The following is a 13,550-nucleotide window of genomic DNA, read 5'->3' on the forward strand; positions in this document are numbered from 1 at the left end:
CGGTGTTCATCGAAAGATGAATGGTTGTCCTTTAGATAGGGAAGCATCACTTCAGAGAATGAGACCAGAGTAATCGTGTGCAGTGTATATGAATCATAGTATCTAGGGATCAGACATGGGGGAGTGGACAGGGCCCTGGTGAGCTGGTGAAAGCCCCTGGGCTCCCAGGGCTTTGATACCAGATGGGGTGGGTGCCTGTGACCAGCAGGGGGAGGAGTGGGGCTCCCACTCCACTGAAGGTCCTCCTTCAGTGAGGACCCTTCACTCAAGGAAGCCTGGGTCTGTGTGCTGGGCCATCTGCTCACTGACGGGGACTCAACAGCTGTGTCCTCTCAGGCCTGGAGGAGTCCCCTGAGCAGGGACTGCATGTGGTCTCAGCAGACGTTTCCTCCAGGGCTCTTCCCAGGGGTAAAGCCAACTCCCAATCTCCACAATGTGGTGTGAGCTAAGCTCCAGCACCAGGGCTCAGGGAGGGGCTGGGAAATCACTAGATGGACTTCATTTGCATGAACACCCTCGGGTAGAAAATAATGGGGGTAAAAGGAGGCATCTGCGGAAGCCCACCTGCTGTGGGGACAGCCACCATGTCCTGGACTCTTGTCTCCTGATGTACTTCTCTCAGTTCACAGGTACAGACAGGCCTCACATACTGGGTCCCAGTTCCTAGGCTCCAAAAGCCCCTCTGGCTCAGCTACTGGGAAGTTTTCTCCAGTCTTTGCTCCATTACCCATCAGTGTCTGTGTTTGCAGGTCCCTGTCTCAGCCTTTGCTGACCCAGTGCCCTCCCTGTCTGCATCTCCTGGAACAACAGTCAGACTCACCTGCACCCAGAGCAGTGGCCCCAGTGTTGGCAGCTACTACATACACTGGTTCCGGTGGAAGCCACGGAGCCCTCCCCAGTATCTCCTGTACTAGTACTCAGACTCAGATGAGCACCAGGGCTCTGGGGTCCCCAGCCGCTTCTCCTGATCCAAGGATGCCTCAGGCAGGGCAAGGCTCTCTCATCTCTGGGCTGCAGCCTGAGGACTAGACTGACCTTCACTGTCTAATCGGAAACAATAATGTTTCTCATAATGACACTGGCAGATCAGGACATGGGACAAAATCCTTCATCTCTTCAGATTCTTCTTCCATGAAAATTTAAACTTGTAAAATAAGTTATATATATATATATATATGTGTATATATATATATATATATATATATGGGATATATGTGTGTGTGTGTATATATATATATATATATATATATATACCGTGTACTTACAAGTGCCACCTGGTTCATAATGAGTTTATTCTCAATTATCTCATCAGTGTCTCTATGTCCTCAGAAAAAAACATAAAGAAAAATAAATCAAAACACTTCAATGTTGTAACATTCATGTTACCTGGTTTTCCAAATGTCATAAAACCGAATTCTCTGCTGGTAAGTGTTTTTCTCCTGAAATGAGGACAAAGAGCTTTTCTTTGACTTTATCCCCCTCAGAGGTCTTAGACCATCTAAGCAGAGGGTGCAGTCCTCCCCAGCATGGATTCAGCACCTCCAGGCTCAGAGCAGAGCCTTCCCTTCCTTCCCAGGCTCCTGTGCTCAGAAGTGGCCAAGGTTCACTGTGTCTTAGGCCTGAGCACTAGGATCTGGGATGTTGTGTGAGGACACAGGCCCTGGGAAATTCCATTCTCAGAGCTGGACAGGATCGTTTGCTCAGCACCTGAGGCTTCCATTGTGCAGTTGAAGAGAAGGGTTCAGTCAAAGACGGAATTTGGGACCATGAACCATTTTATGGGCTATGAGATTTGGGGGATGTTGCACCTTTACTGGGAAAATGCTCATTGTGCATTAGTGAAGTTGGGTGATGTGGGTGCATGAATGAGCCTCTTCTATAGCTGCCAACAGGTTAATGGGGACTCCTGTGAGTGGGTGTCCTAAGCCCAAAAGTACTGACTCTGTCTCCCTCTTTCCTTAGTCCCATTGTAGCTTTTCCATAATCCAGGGATGTGGGGGCTGTGGCGGTCAAGAGCAAGAACACTCCCATGTGTACATGTGTCCCTCCCCTAGGGAACCTCTTGATGGGCCCATATCCAAAGTCACCTTCTCTTGCACAAGAACAGTAGAAACACAGGGGTTACCCTGGCATTGGTACCACAGCTCCCAGGCAGAGATCCTACATTGTGACCCAGAACAGCATTGAGAGACCAGCCAGGGGTTCAAGCCTGATTTTCCAGATCTGGGTGTGTTGACAAAAACACCTTCGACCACCTTGGGCTGCCGCCTGAGGAGAGATTGGTCATCACTGCTGTCCAGCAACATACTACCATTATCACACAGAGAACTTCTGTTTCCTGGGGACGTGTGTTAACGTCTATCCTCCACGTCTTATTCCATCAATCCCGTGTCCCTGCCTGTGACCAACACAGGCTCAGAATCAGGCTACGAATGCTTTGTATCTTGCAAGAAAGGGAATGATTGATAGTCCAGACTATTTTAAGTATAAAAGGTTAATGAAAATACCTCCTTTTGAAGATATTCATTTCCCAATGAAAAAATAGCTACAAGGATTTCAGAACCGAGATGACCCCTACTGTTGCTGGGCTGGAATGTGAAGAAGGGCAGTTGTGTGATGCAGGAGAACCATGTGGCCCTCTGCCCAGGCCCTGCCTATCCCCTGGTGCCATCCTAAGAATTTAGTGGAATTCCCTGAGTCCTGGAATCTTGGTGATATTGATTTTCTCTCTTTCTTTTCATATTGGAGCTTTGCAAGCTCCAGACTTCATGGCTGCTGGGTCATGTTTTCCCAGTGAGCAGATGTGAGCAGACCCCTTACAAAAATGTACACAGAGAACTATTGCACATGTGTAAAGGTTTCCCACATAATGTTTCACTGGAGGATTACCCACTGAAGCAGTGAGGTAGCACCAGACTCCCATCAGCATGACTAAAATTCAATACAACATCAACATCAGATGGTGCCCAGGATGTGGGGCAGCAGGAACTCTCCTTCACTCCTGCGGGGGATGCCAAATGCCCCAGCCACTTTGGAACATGCCTGGGCAGTTTCTTGCATAGCTAAACAAAATCTTAGAGATATAATAAAAATCCATGTTCCTAGGTAATTCTATAAATGAATTACTTGTGTTCACCCAAAATATGTCCCTAAATATTTATTCTTATTTTATTGATGATTACTAAGCCTAGAAAACAACAAATATGCCCTGCAAATGGTGAATGGGCAAAGAAATTCTAGTATGTTCATACATGGAACATGATTCAACAATTCAAATACATAAATTTTCAGGGCAGAGGAAGACATGGGGGAGACTTCCATGTGTATTTCTAAAAGAAGCCAATCTGAAGAGACTAGAACAGTGAGCATGGAGGAATGGGGGACAGGAGCCTTGGACACCAGCTCAGCCCAAGGTCCACATGACTCTTGCAACCACCAGAGAGCAGTGGTGCTCCCTTGTACATCCCCTGGGAGTGTCTGTCTCTGGGCCCTTTGCAGGTGCTCCTGTGTCACTCCTGAGTGAAGCCCTATCCCTGACTCCTATATTCTCTTTTGCTCAGCTGGAGCCCTGGCTAAAGTCAAAGGAGGAGCTTGTATAACCTTAGGAAAGAGGAAAGTTTGCATGAGAAACCTCCCCCAAAATGTGAGTATCAGGAGAGCACAGAGAATCGGTTGGTAGGCCCAGGCTTGGACGTGGGGCTCAGGATCCAGTGTCTGCGCTGTCTCTGCCCTGTTCCTCACACTCCTCCCTCACTGCATAGGTAATTTCCAGATATCCTGGGCGACAATATAAAACCACCTGGAGATCCACTGGGTCGAATAACAAAGTCTCCGTTTCTAGGATTTTGCTCTAAGTCCTTCTTATGGGATTCACTGGATCGAGGATTGATGAGATAAATGGACAGATTTATGTCACTCAACAAAACCTGGACTTTGGTTTGTTGCAAGGTCTCCTCTCATGTGAGTCCTCACCACCGGAAACAAATCCCCCTCCAGGAAATGATCTTTCAGGCAACTGCCTTTTATTTCTAGAATCAGCTCCAAGGAGAACCATCCATCAGAAGTCACAAGTAGAAAAGGGGGCAAAGTGGCCTCTTCTCTCTCTTCTCTGTACAATATCCTTGGCTCTGCAGTTTCTGGATTTCTCTGTGCTTCCAGAATTGAGAGTAAGCCTGTGCTAACCCACCATCCTCAAGGTCACAATGTCTGGAATGCAGATTCCCAGTCACCAGGAAACACCAGCAACATCCTGTATAACTGGGGCCTGTCAGCGGGGGCAGCCAGGACATGCCCTGAACACCAGCCCGAGGCTCCCAGACCTTAGGGGAGTCCACCAAAGCCCTTTGATGACATTAAGAGGAGGAAGTGCGAGTGGGGAGCAGTGACCAGAATGCAGTGCTCCTCCCCCATAGGGATGAAGGGATGAGAGAGACCGCCAGGTCTGCCATCCTGTGGCTGGGGTCTTGGGGGTGTGCAGGTGGGTGCAGAGGTTGGAGTTCATCTCCATCCCCACTTCTTCATGACACCTGATGTCCAGGTACTGCACCTGACCTTGGACATTCAGCTTGTGCTCCTCCATGACTCCTCCTCCCCCTGGGGTTTGAAGGTCTGCAAACATCCCTCCCAACACACACTCACTGTCCTCAATCCTCCCTGAACATTCCCTTGAGGGACATGAAGAGGGGCAGATCTCACCTCATCGGACACACGGCTCATCCCTGAGGACTTGTAGCAGATGGGAGGACTCACTACCCCACATGCTCCAGGGACGCTGCAGGGAAAGCCCCGGGAGCCAGCCTGGTTGGAGGGATCAGGCCTGCAGGACTCCTGTCCCCCATCTTGCACTGGGGGAGGGGATCCAGGGTCCCAACTCAAGTTCCCGCCCCTTCCACGACCACACCGACCCCGAGGTCTGCTCACTGGGCCTGCACAACCTGTCTATGTCTCTCCTCCTTGCAGGGTCCTGGGCCCAGTCTGTGCTGACACAGCCACTGTTAGGGCCTGAGGCCCTGGCCAGAGGGTCACCCTCTCCTGTCCTGGAAGAGTCCCTATATTGGTGATTATGGTTTGAAATGGTACAGGCAGCTCGCAAGAACAGACCCCAGACTCCTCATCTATGGCAATAGCAATTGATCTTTGGGTCCCCAATCAATTTTCTGGCTCTGATTTTGGCATCATTGGCTCCTTGACCACCTCTGGGCTCCAGACTGAAAAATAGGCTGATTACTAGTGCTTATCCAGTGATCCAGGCCTGTGGGGCTGTTAGAAAAAAACCTGCTATTCCCACAGCAGTGGGGCTCCCTATGATGCCCAGAATTCCTGTCCATGTCAGCTGTTTCATTTCTCTTTGGCTGAAATCCAGATCTGAGCTCACCGCAGAGAATTTTGCATACAGTTCTGTCCAAATTGGCTTAAAATCTATCTCCCAACCCTGACCTTGGCTGCAACATACGGGGCATTTTATCAAAATGAATTGAAATTGATCTGATGATATCTGTGATCAGTTATGTCTGCTGTTTTGGCTGGAGCACAGGGTCAGTGAGTAGGAACCACTGTCCTGCCTGCAGGGTGTCCACAGTCACACCTGACACCTGTGGGGTTCTACACCAGGGCCTGTCTGGAGAGGCACAGAGAAGGGGGTCTCCTCTGTGACCAGAAGTGTCTCCTCTCCCTGAGGAGGGCAACTCTCCACATGAATTGTATGGAGTTGTATGGAGTGGATCTTGGTAAGAACTGAGCATTCATGGGGCAGAACTGGGTCTTCTGTTTCCATTCTCACCCCAGAGCCAAGGATGGGGACTGGACCAAGGGAGGCACATCGTAGGTGTCTGTTGAGTCTGAGCTTAAGGACTCTTCCATGGAAGATGAGATCTGGGACAGGGCGTTGGGCAGACTCCAGGGTAGAAGATTCAGGGGCTTCATTCTGTGGTGGGACACAGAGGGGCAGGAGTCCTGGGGGGACACCTGAGAAATCAGAAGTGGGGCCTGAGGACTTTCAAGCACTTGCAGGTGAGCTCCATAAACAGGCTTTGGTGCAGGCACCTGGGGAAGCCATGTCTGCATGTGAGAGATAAAGATTGTGTGCAGCCATGAGGGAGAAGCACAGGCCGCGAATCTGAGAGAACTGACTTCTCAGTTTGCACCTCCACTCTTGTTAAATACCAACCTTGGAGGAAGCAGTTGGGTAGGAATGTGCCAGCCCATCTCAACACTATGGGGAGGGTATAAGACCTGGAATCCAAAGCTCGGGTGAGGCCTGAAGGCCCAATAGCTGGTGTCTCCACCATGGAAGGGATCCTGTCTCCCTCTTCCATGTAGTCACAGGTCAAGTGAGGAGAGTGGTCACTGTCGTCCAAGAACCAGCATCTTCCAGGCCTTACCCCTGTATCATCCCTTCCAGCAGTTTATCACCTGCCTCTTAACTGGAGCCCTAATAAAAAATTATTTCCTTTTAAGATATTGTTTATTTATTTGTGAAAGAGAAGATGAAGAGAAGGGAGAGGGCATAGCAGAATCCTTGCTCAGTGGGGAGCCAAACACAGGACTCCATCCCAGTACACCAGGGTCATGACTTGAGCTGAAAGATGATTAACCAACTGAGACACCCAGGCACCCCCTAATTATAAACTCCTAAATACAGATTAAAAATGAGTAAATTGGGGATCTCTGAGTGGCTCAGTAGTTTAGCACCTGCCTTCGGCCCAGGGTGAGATCATAGAGTCCTGGGATCATGTCCTTGCATGGAGCCTGCTTCTCCCCCTGTCTGTGTCTCTGCCTCTCTCTGCGCGCGCGCGTGTGTGTGTGTGTGTGTGTGTCTCATGAATAAATAGATAACATCTTTAATAAATATTAAAAATAAATAAATAAATAAATAAATAAATAAATAAATAAATAAAATGAGAAATTGGTGGACAGGAAACAGGATGAACTCTGCATTGCCAGTTACTGGGGAATATCGTAAAAAGTTGTAATCACAGACTGATCCAGAAGCTGGACTCAAGCACTCTGAGGCTATTCAACTCTGTCCTTGTCTGTGGATGGTGGGTTCTGCTTGACTTAGCTGCTCCCAGAGTGCACCCCAAGAATGTATCCTTGAGATTGTGATGTGGTGTTGATATGCTGTACAAAGGCCTCAACATAGTAGAGGCATCTTCATAAACATAAGACTTAGTGGATGTGTGTGAGGTTCTATTTGTCTTGCTGCTGATCAACACAAGCCTTGTATGCAGTCCTCCTTTGCTTATTAGTCATCTACTGACCTGGAGTCTCCTTCCTCTTTCTCCTGTCTCTGTTCCCTGTGAGGACAGGAGCCCATTTCTTCTCATACCTGGGAAGCTCCTTAGAGCATTGGGAACCCACACCAGGTGAGCAGGACTGGACACCTGCACTCAGGCACCTGAAATGGAGCAGGGACATGTGAAGGCAAAGGGCAAGCAGCAGAGAGAGCATAGAGGAGGTCATTGTTGATGTTCTGTAGGAGGTGAGGGGTTCTAAGCAGTCAGTGGGCTCCAGATACCCAGGATGATCACTGGTCGGGTAATATCAATCACGGGGAGATGTTTCTCTGTGACTGTCTTTGCTGTGTGCCCACATTTGAATTTTTTCCTTTTGTGTATATGTGTTATTACTGTATCCATGAAGCTCAAAACCTAGCCTGACACCAAGGACGAATTCAACACCAGTTTCTTGAATGAATGTGTGAATTCACCAGAATAGGATTCCCATGAAGAGGAATAGATCACTTATTGGATGAGCACTGGGTGTTATACTATATGTTGGGGAATCGAACTTCAGTTTAAAAAAAAAAGGAATAGATCTAAGGCAAAGACAATGACTTCTGCTTGTGGAACATTTCATATTTGGAGGGCTGAATTGATCAAATAGGAGTTGGGAACTAAGCACTTGATATTAGGACAGAACAAGGGAAAACACAGACTTCAGTCTTGGAGAAGGTGACAGTCCCATGGACTGGATTAAATGGGTTCCTGCAGGGAAGAAGAAAGGACATGATTAGCATCCAGCTACTGGTGGAAGAAACCAGAGGGAGCAGCTGGATCATAGAACATATTCTGAGCACAGAAGACAATGTCCTTGAGCAAATGAAGTGCAACATACAGGTCGGGTGTATGACCATCTGCTAACAATTCACCGAACCAAGTACCAGGAAAATTGTCATTTGCCGACATAAGGATGAAGTTGGTAATAATATACTGCAGGCTCAAGAAATTGTAATATTTACCTCCTTATCCAAAGTTCCTTGAAATGCCCCCATGGTGGCAAATCTATCGAACAATGTTGATGCAGGGGTTCAGTGTTCACAGAAAAGAAGTTTCTTCACATGGGGGAGGCAAAGATAGAAGCCCAGAAATAATGTCTGAGAATTGATTCCTCCACTTCTCTCTGTTTTTTGACAGTGTGGAGTGCTTTAAACGTAGAATCTGCAAAATGACATACATCATGCTTCTGTCAAGGTAGCTATTAGAGCAGTATTTCCTTAAGATTTTATTTATTTATTCATGAGAGACACAGGGAGAGAGACAGAGACATAGGGAAAGAGAGAAGCAGGCTCCCTGTGGGAATCCCGATGTTGGACTCGATCCTAGGACCCCAGGATCACCCCCTGAGCCAAAGACAGATGCTCAACTGCTGAGCTACCCAGGCGTCCCAGGCAATCTTTCTCTTATGACAACACGAAGTAGTGCAACACAAGGCAATTTATGGCACAGTAGGTAAAAACTCTTATCTGGAAGCAAAACTGATGCAAAACTAACAATGAACGTTTAACCAAAATCACAGACCAATGAAGTGGTTCAAAGTGTGTAGGGTCGTCTCTGGGGTGAAAATAATTGCCATTGATGTACATTCCTGAACCCCCTAAGATTGGAACACCTCTCGAGAGTGAGATACAAAAGAATCAGGTACAATATACTGGAATCTCCGTATCTAGAAATCAGATCAGAGATGTGAGAATCTACAAGGACCTGGCAAGTTGCAGAAACCATCTGGACTCAGGTCTTCGTGCTAGGGTGAGTGTGTGCTCTGCAGCCAGAGGGGGCATGGTGGGACTGCCCTGTGGTCCCTACTCCACTGCTTACTGAAGACCATTGACACTAAGGAGCCTGGTCCTGGGGGCTGGGCCCTGTGCTCCCTGCTGGGGACTCAGGACTGCAGAGATTTCTGAGGGATGTCCAGTGTATAATCCTCTACAATGCACATGACCCCTTCTACCCACAGCCTGGGAAGAGGGCTCCTTGGTCCTCAGTGCTGAGGGAACTTCTGGGAGAGGAGAACTCTCCAAACAGAGAGGAATCAGGTAAGAGGAAAGAAATCAGCCTCCTACACAGAACTGCCCATGTGTCAATGTGGACTCATCACTGCTCTGGATGTGATCCTCCTCTATGTGGATCTACAAGAGACATCACCTCAGTCCTGTCCCATGAACAGCTCAGGGATCTGTGGACAGACTCACTGTGTGGAGCATGAATAGGGTAAAAATCTGTCCTGTAGGGATGGGAGGCCACATAAGGGGAGACCAGGCCTGGCGCTAAGGAACTTGAGATTGGACAGTATAGTGAGGAGGCAGGAGTTATCCCTAATGGACTCGTGTCACCATGTCGTACAATGCTGTGTCTAGGCCTGGACCCAGGGAGCACCCTTCACATGTTTCTGGGGGATAAGGCTTGATCAGAGCAGAAAACATGCCACCTGATACTGCCTGTGTCAGGGCTCATAGCTGGGACCTCTGCAACCCTGTCCCATGCAGCCTTTCCCAGCCCTACCCTCTTAGTGTTCTCAGACAGAGGGACTAGGGTCTTATTTGCATGGAAGGACCCTGCCTCTCTCAGAGGATGAATAGGGCAAGGGAGAGATTAGAGGAGGTCTGCTCAGCTGTGGGTCCCCAGAAGGCAGGATCAATCACTGATGACCTCCAACATGGCCTGGTCCCCTCTCCTCCTCACACTCCTTGCTCACTGCACAGGTGACTGGATATGGGGAAGGGGGAAGGAATCCTAGGGGGGCACATGGGCTCCGTTTTTTACCCTTTTCTGAAGAAAAGAGCATCACCCTCTCCCTGTCTCTCCCCCTTGCAGGTTCCTGGGCCCAGTATGTGTTGACTCAACCGCCCTCAGTGTCGGGGTCCCTGGCCAGAGAGTCACCATCTACTGTTATGGAAGCACAAGCATGGGTAGGTTTGGTGCGAGCTGGTACCAACAGCTCCTGGGAAAGGCCCCTAAACTCCTCCTGGACAGTGATGGAGATCGACCATCAGGGGTTCCTGACCAATTTTCTGGCTCCAAGTCTGGCAACTCAGGCACCCTGACCATCATTGGGCTCCAGGCTGAGGAGAAGGCTGGTTATTACTGCCAGTCCTTTGATCCCACGCTTGGTGCTCACACAGTGCTGCGGGCCTGGGGGGAATTGAGCCACAAACCTGCCGTTCCCAGAGTGACGGGGCTGCCAGTGCAGTTCTGAAAGTTTGGCCAAGTCAGTTATTCTTTGTTTGTTTGATATAAACAGGCATCTGAGACTCCCCTCAAGGAATTTGTCTATAATTCTTTCCACATTCTCTTAAACTTCTCCTTGAAGCCTGTCCTTGGGAGCAAGATATTGTATGATTTTCTTACACTGAGTACAGATTCCTGGGTGCCAAGTTCAGCTGCCCTGAGGACAGAGCCCATGACAGGTCAGGGCAGAATCAAGGACCCTAAATCTAGCTGTGTCTGAATCAGGACACATCAGGAGTGTCCAAAATGTGTCCTGCTACCAACACCTCCATGAATGGGCAGCTACATCCTCATGTATTATGATGGCTGGACCTAATGTGGACCCTGTCCATTCTCTGGCTCCATGCCTGGCAGCTCTGGCTCTCTAACTATTGCTGGTCTGAGCCTGGAGGATGAGGTCACACTTTACTGCCTCTCCGGTGACAGCATTTCAAGGCTCACATAGAATCTCAGGTCCTTGAGAACGGAAACCCTTTGTCATCTGCTGGGAGGGGGAGGCCCCAGCAGCTGCTCAGGCTCAGTGTGCGGCTCCTGTGCCTGCAGTTCCTGTTGCCAACATGGGTTCAGGTCTATACAGGGCTGCCACCTGGGTCTCAGTGCTACTCTTTCCCTTGTGTCAGCAAAGATACTCGTGTAGCATCTTCCTAGAAAAGAGGCCTCAAAGAAAAAAAAGGACTCAAAGGACACAGAAAAGCCATCTCCCCCATCAGCTTGTGACACAGGGTCTCTTTCTACTGAAATCATGGACTGGGGGTTTCAGGGCCAGGGTGCTCATCTCCCACCTGACCTCTGAGGAATCCAGGATCTCTATCCTTGGTCATTTAACTATTTCTGGAAGTTTCCAGATGCACGGAATCCTCTTACTCATCTTCAATATGAATGCCTGTTCTTTTTGCTCATTGGGTGATTGCTTCTGTCACTGATGCACCAATCCCAGAGTATCTATATCTGAATCATAGATTTGTATCTTCTGACATAACTCCCTTTCCATTCCCATCAATGCTGAAGCCTAACCAGGAAATTTTTCTTGTTCACTTGCATTGTCTGATACTTGAAGAAAGACATTGAGTTTATTTATTTATTTTTTAAAGACTTTACTGATTTATTCATGAGAGACACAGAAAGAGATAGAGGCAGAGACTCAGACAGAGGGAGAAGCAGGTTCCATGCATGGAGCCCAATGTGGGACTCTATCCCGGGATTTCAGGATCATGCCCTGGGCCCATGGCAGGCACTAAACCGCCGAGACACTCACGGTTCCCCAAGATGTTCAGTTTAATGGTATTTAGGTCACATTGGCACATTCTTCAAATGGTAGAAATGTCTTCCCACCACCACCCCATTAATTATTTTCCTCGGTGTGAGACTGAGTTCTATGTTTGTGCAGGAAAGCGAGTTATCATTGTAAAATTTCTCTGTTTCTATTCATGTGGTTTTTATGAGGCCTTTGCTTTCACATTAGTCAAAATTTATTTCAAGGTCTAGTGAGATCATGTAATTTTACCCTGTTAATTTATTAGTATGACTGTTATTAGAGCAATTATCTTTATGAAAACCCACTCCATATCTATAATAATCCACAATGATTATAGGGTCTGATATATTAGTCTGATAACACAATCTCACTGCTCATAATTTATTTAGAACATTTGAAACAGTATTTCTTCTTTTTAGTTCACAATATTCCACAATCTTTCTTTTTCTGTATTTTATGTGTCATGTGTATGTATCCCTATTGTCTTTATTTCCATAAGAGTTTAAAATTTCCATTGTTTTCAATGTTTAAAATGTATATAAGTCATATATATGACATTTATTTTTAGAGAGACAGAGAAAGGAAGAGAATGAGTTGTGGAGAGGCAGGGGGAGAGGGAGTGAGGGAATCTCTAGCAGACTCCCCCCTGAGTGCTGAATCTGACATGGTGAAACTCGATCCCATGACACTTAGGTCGTGACCTGAGATAAAATCAAGAATCAGACACTCAAGCTCTTTCCTGGCTGGAACCATGGAGGGTGCAGAACAGAAGAAAAAGAGGGTTCCTGCTGTGCCAGAAACGCTTAAGAAAAAGCGAAGGAATTTTGCAGAGTTGAAGATCAAGTGTCTGAGAAAAAAAGTTGCTCAAAAGATGCTTTGAAGGGTAAGGAGGAAGCTAATCTATGAAAAGGCTAAGCATTAACAGGAGGACTCCAGGCAGATGTACAGAACTGAGATGCGAATGGCGAGGATGGCGAGAAAAGCTGGCAACTTCTACGTGCCCGCAGAAGCCAAATTGGCATTTGTCATCAGGATTGGATGTATCAATGATGTGAACCCAAAGGTTCCAAAGGTGTTACAGCTTCTTTGCCTTTGCCAGGTCTTCAATGGCACCTTTGTTAAGCTCAACAGGGCTTCAGTCAACATCATCCTGAGGATTGTGGAAACATATACAGTAGGGTGTACCCAAACTTGAAGTCAGTGAACGAGTTGATCTACAAGGATGGTTATGGCAAGATCAACAAGAAGTCAAATGCCCTGATAGGTAACACATCGATTGCCCGATCTCGTGGTAAATATGGCATCATCTGCATGGAGGATCTGATTCACACGATCTATACTGTTGGGAAACATTTCAAAGAAACAAACAACTTTTTATGGCCTTTCAAATTATCTTCTCCATGTGACAGAATGAAGAAAAAGACCACTCATTTTGAAGAATTTGGAGATGCTGGGAACTGGGAAGACCAGATCAATTGTTCCTGATCTTAGGGGAAATGTTCCCAGAGCTTCCCCATTGAGAATGATATTTGCTGTAGGCTTTTCATAGATGGTTTTTTAGACACCTAGGAATATTTCCTCTATCCCTACACTCTGAAGAGTTTGATCAAGAATGGAGGCTGTATCTTTTCAAATGCTTTCTCTGCATCTATTGACAGGATCATTTGGTTTTCTTTTTCTCTTGTTGATGTGATGTATCACATTGATTTTTTTACAAATGTTGAACTAACACTGCATCTGGAGGATAAATCCCACTTAGTCACGGTGAATAATCTTAATGTACTGCTGCA

At 47.4% G+C, this 13,550-nt stretch overlaps 1 pseudogene; it reads left to right on the forward strand.

Moving 5' to 3' along the window:
* Nucleotides 1–12,511: 12,511 nt before the first annotated feature.
* On the forward strand, nt 12,512–13,245 carry LOC112912916 (large ribosomal subunit protein uL30 pseudogene; annotated as a pseudogene).
* Nucleotides 13,246–13,550: the final 305 nt, after the last annotated feature.

This window comes from Vulpes vulpes, chromosome 10 (assembly GCF_048418805.1).
Source record: "Vulpes vulpes isolate BD-2025 chromosome 10, VulVul3, whole genome shotgun sequence".
NCBI lineage: Eukaryota > Metazoa > Chordata > Mammalia > Carnivora > Canidae > Vulpes > Vulpes vulpes.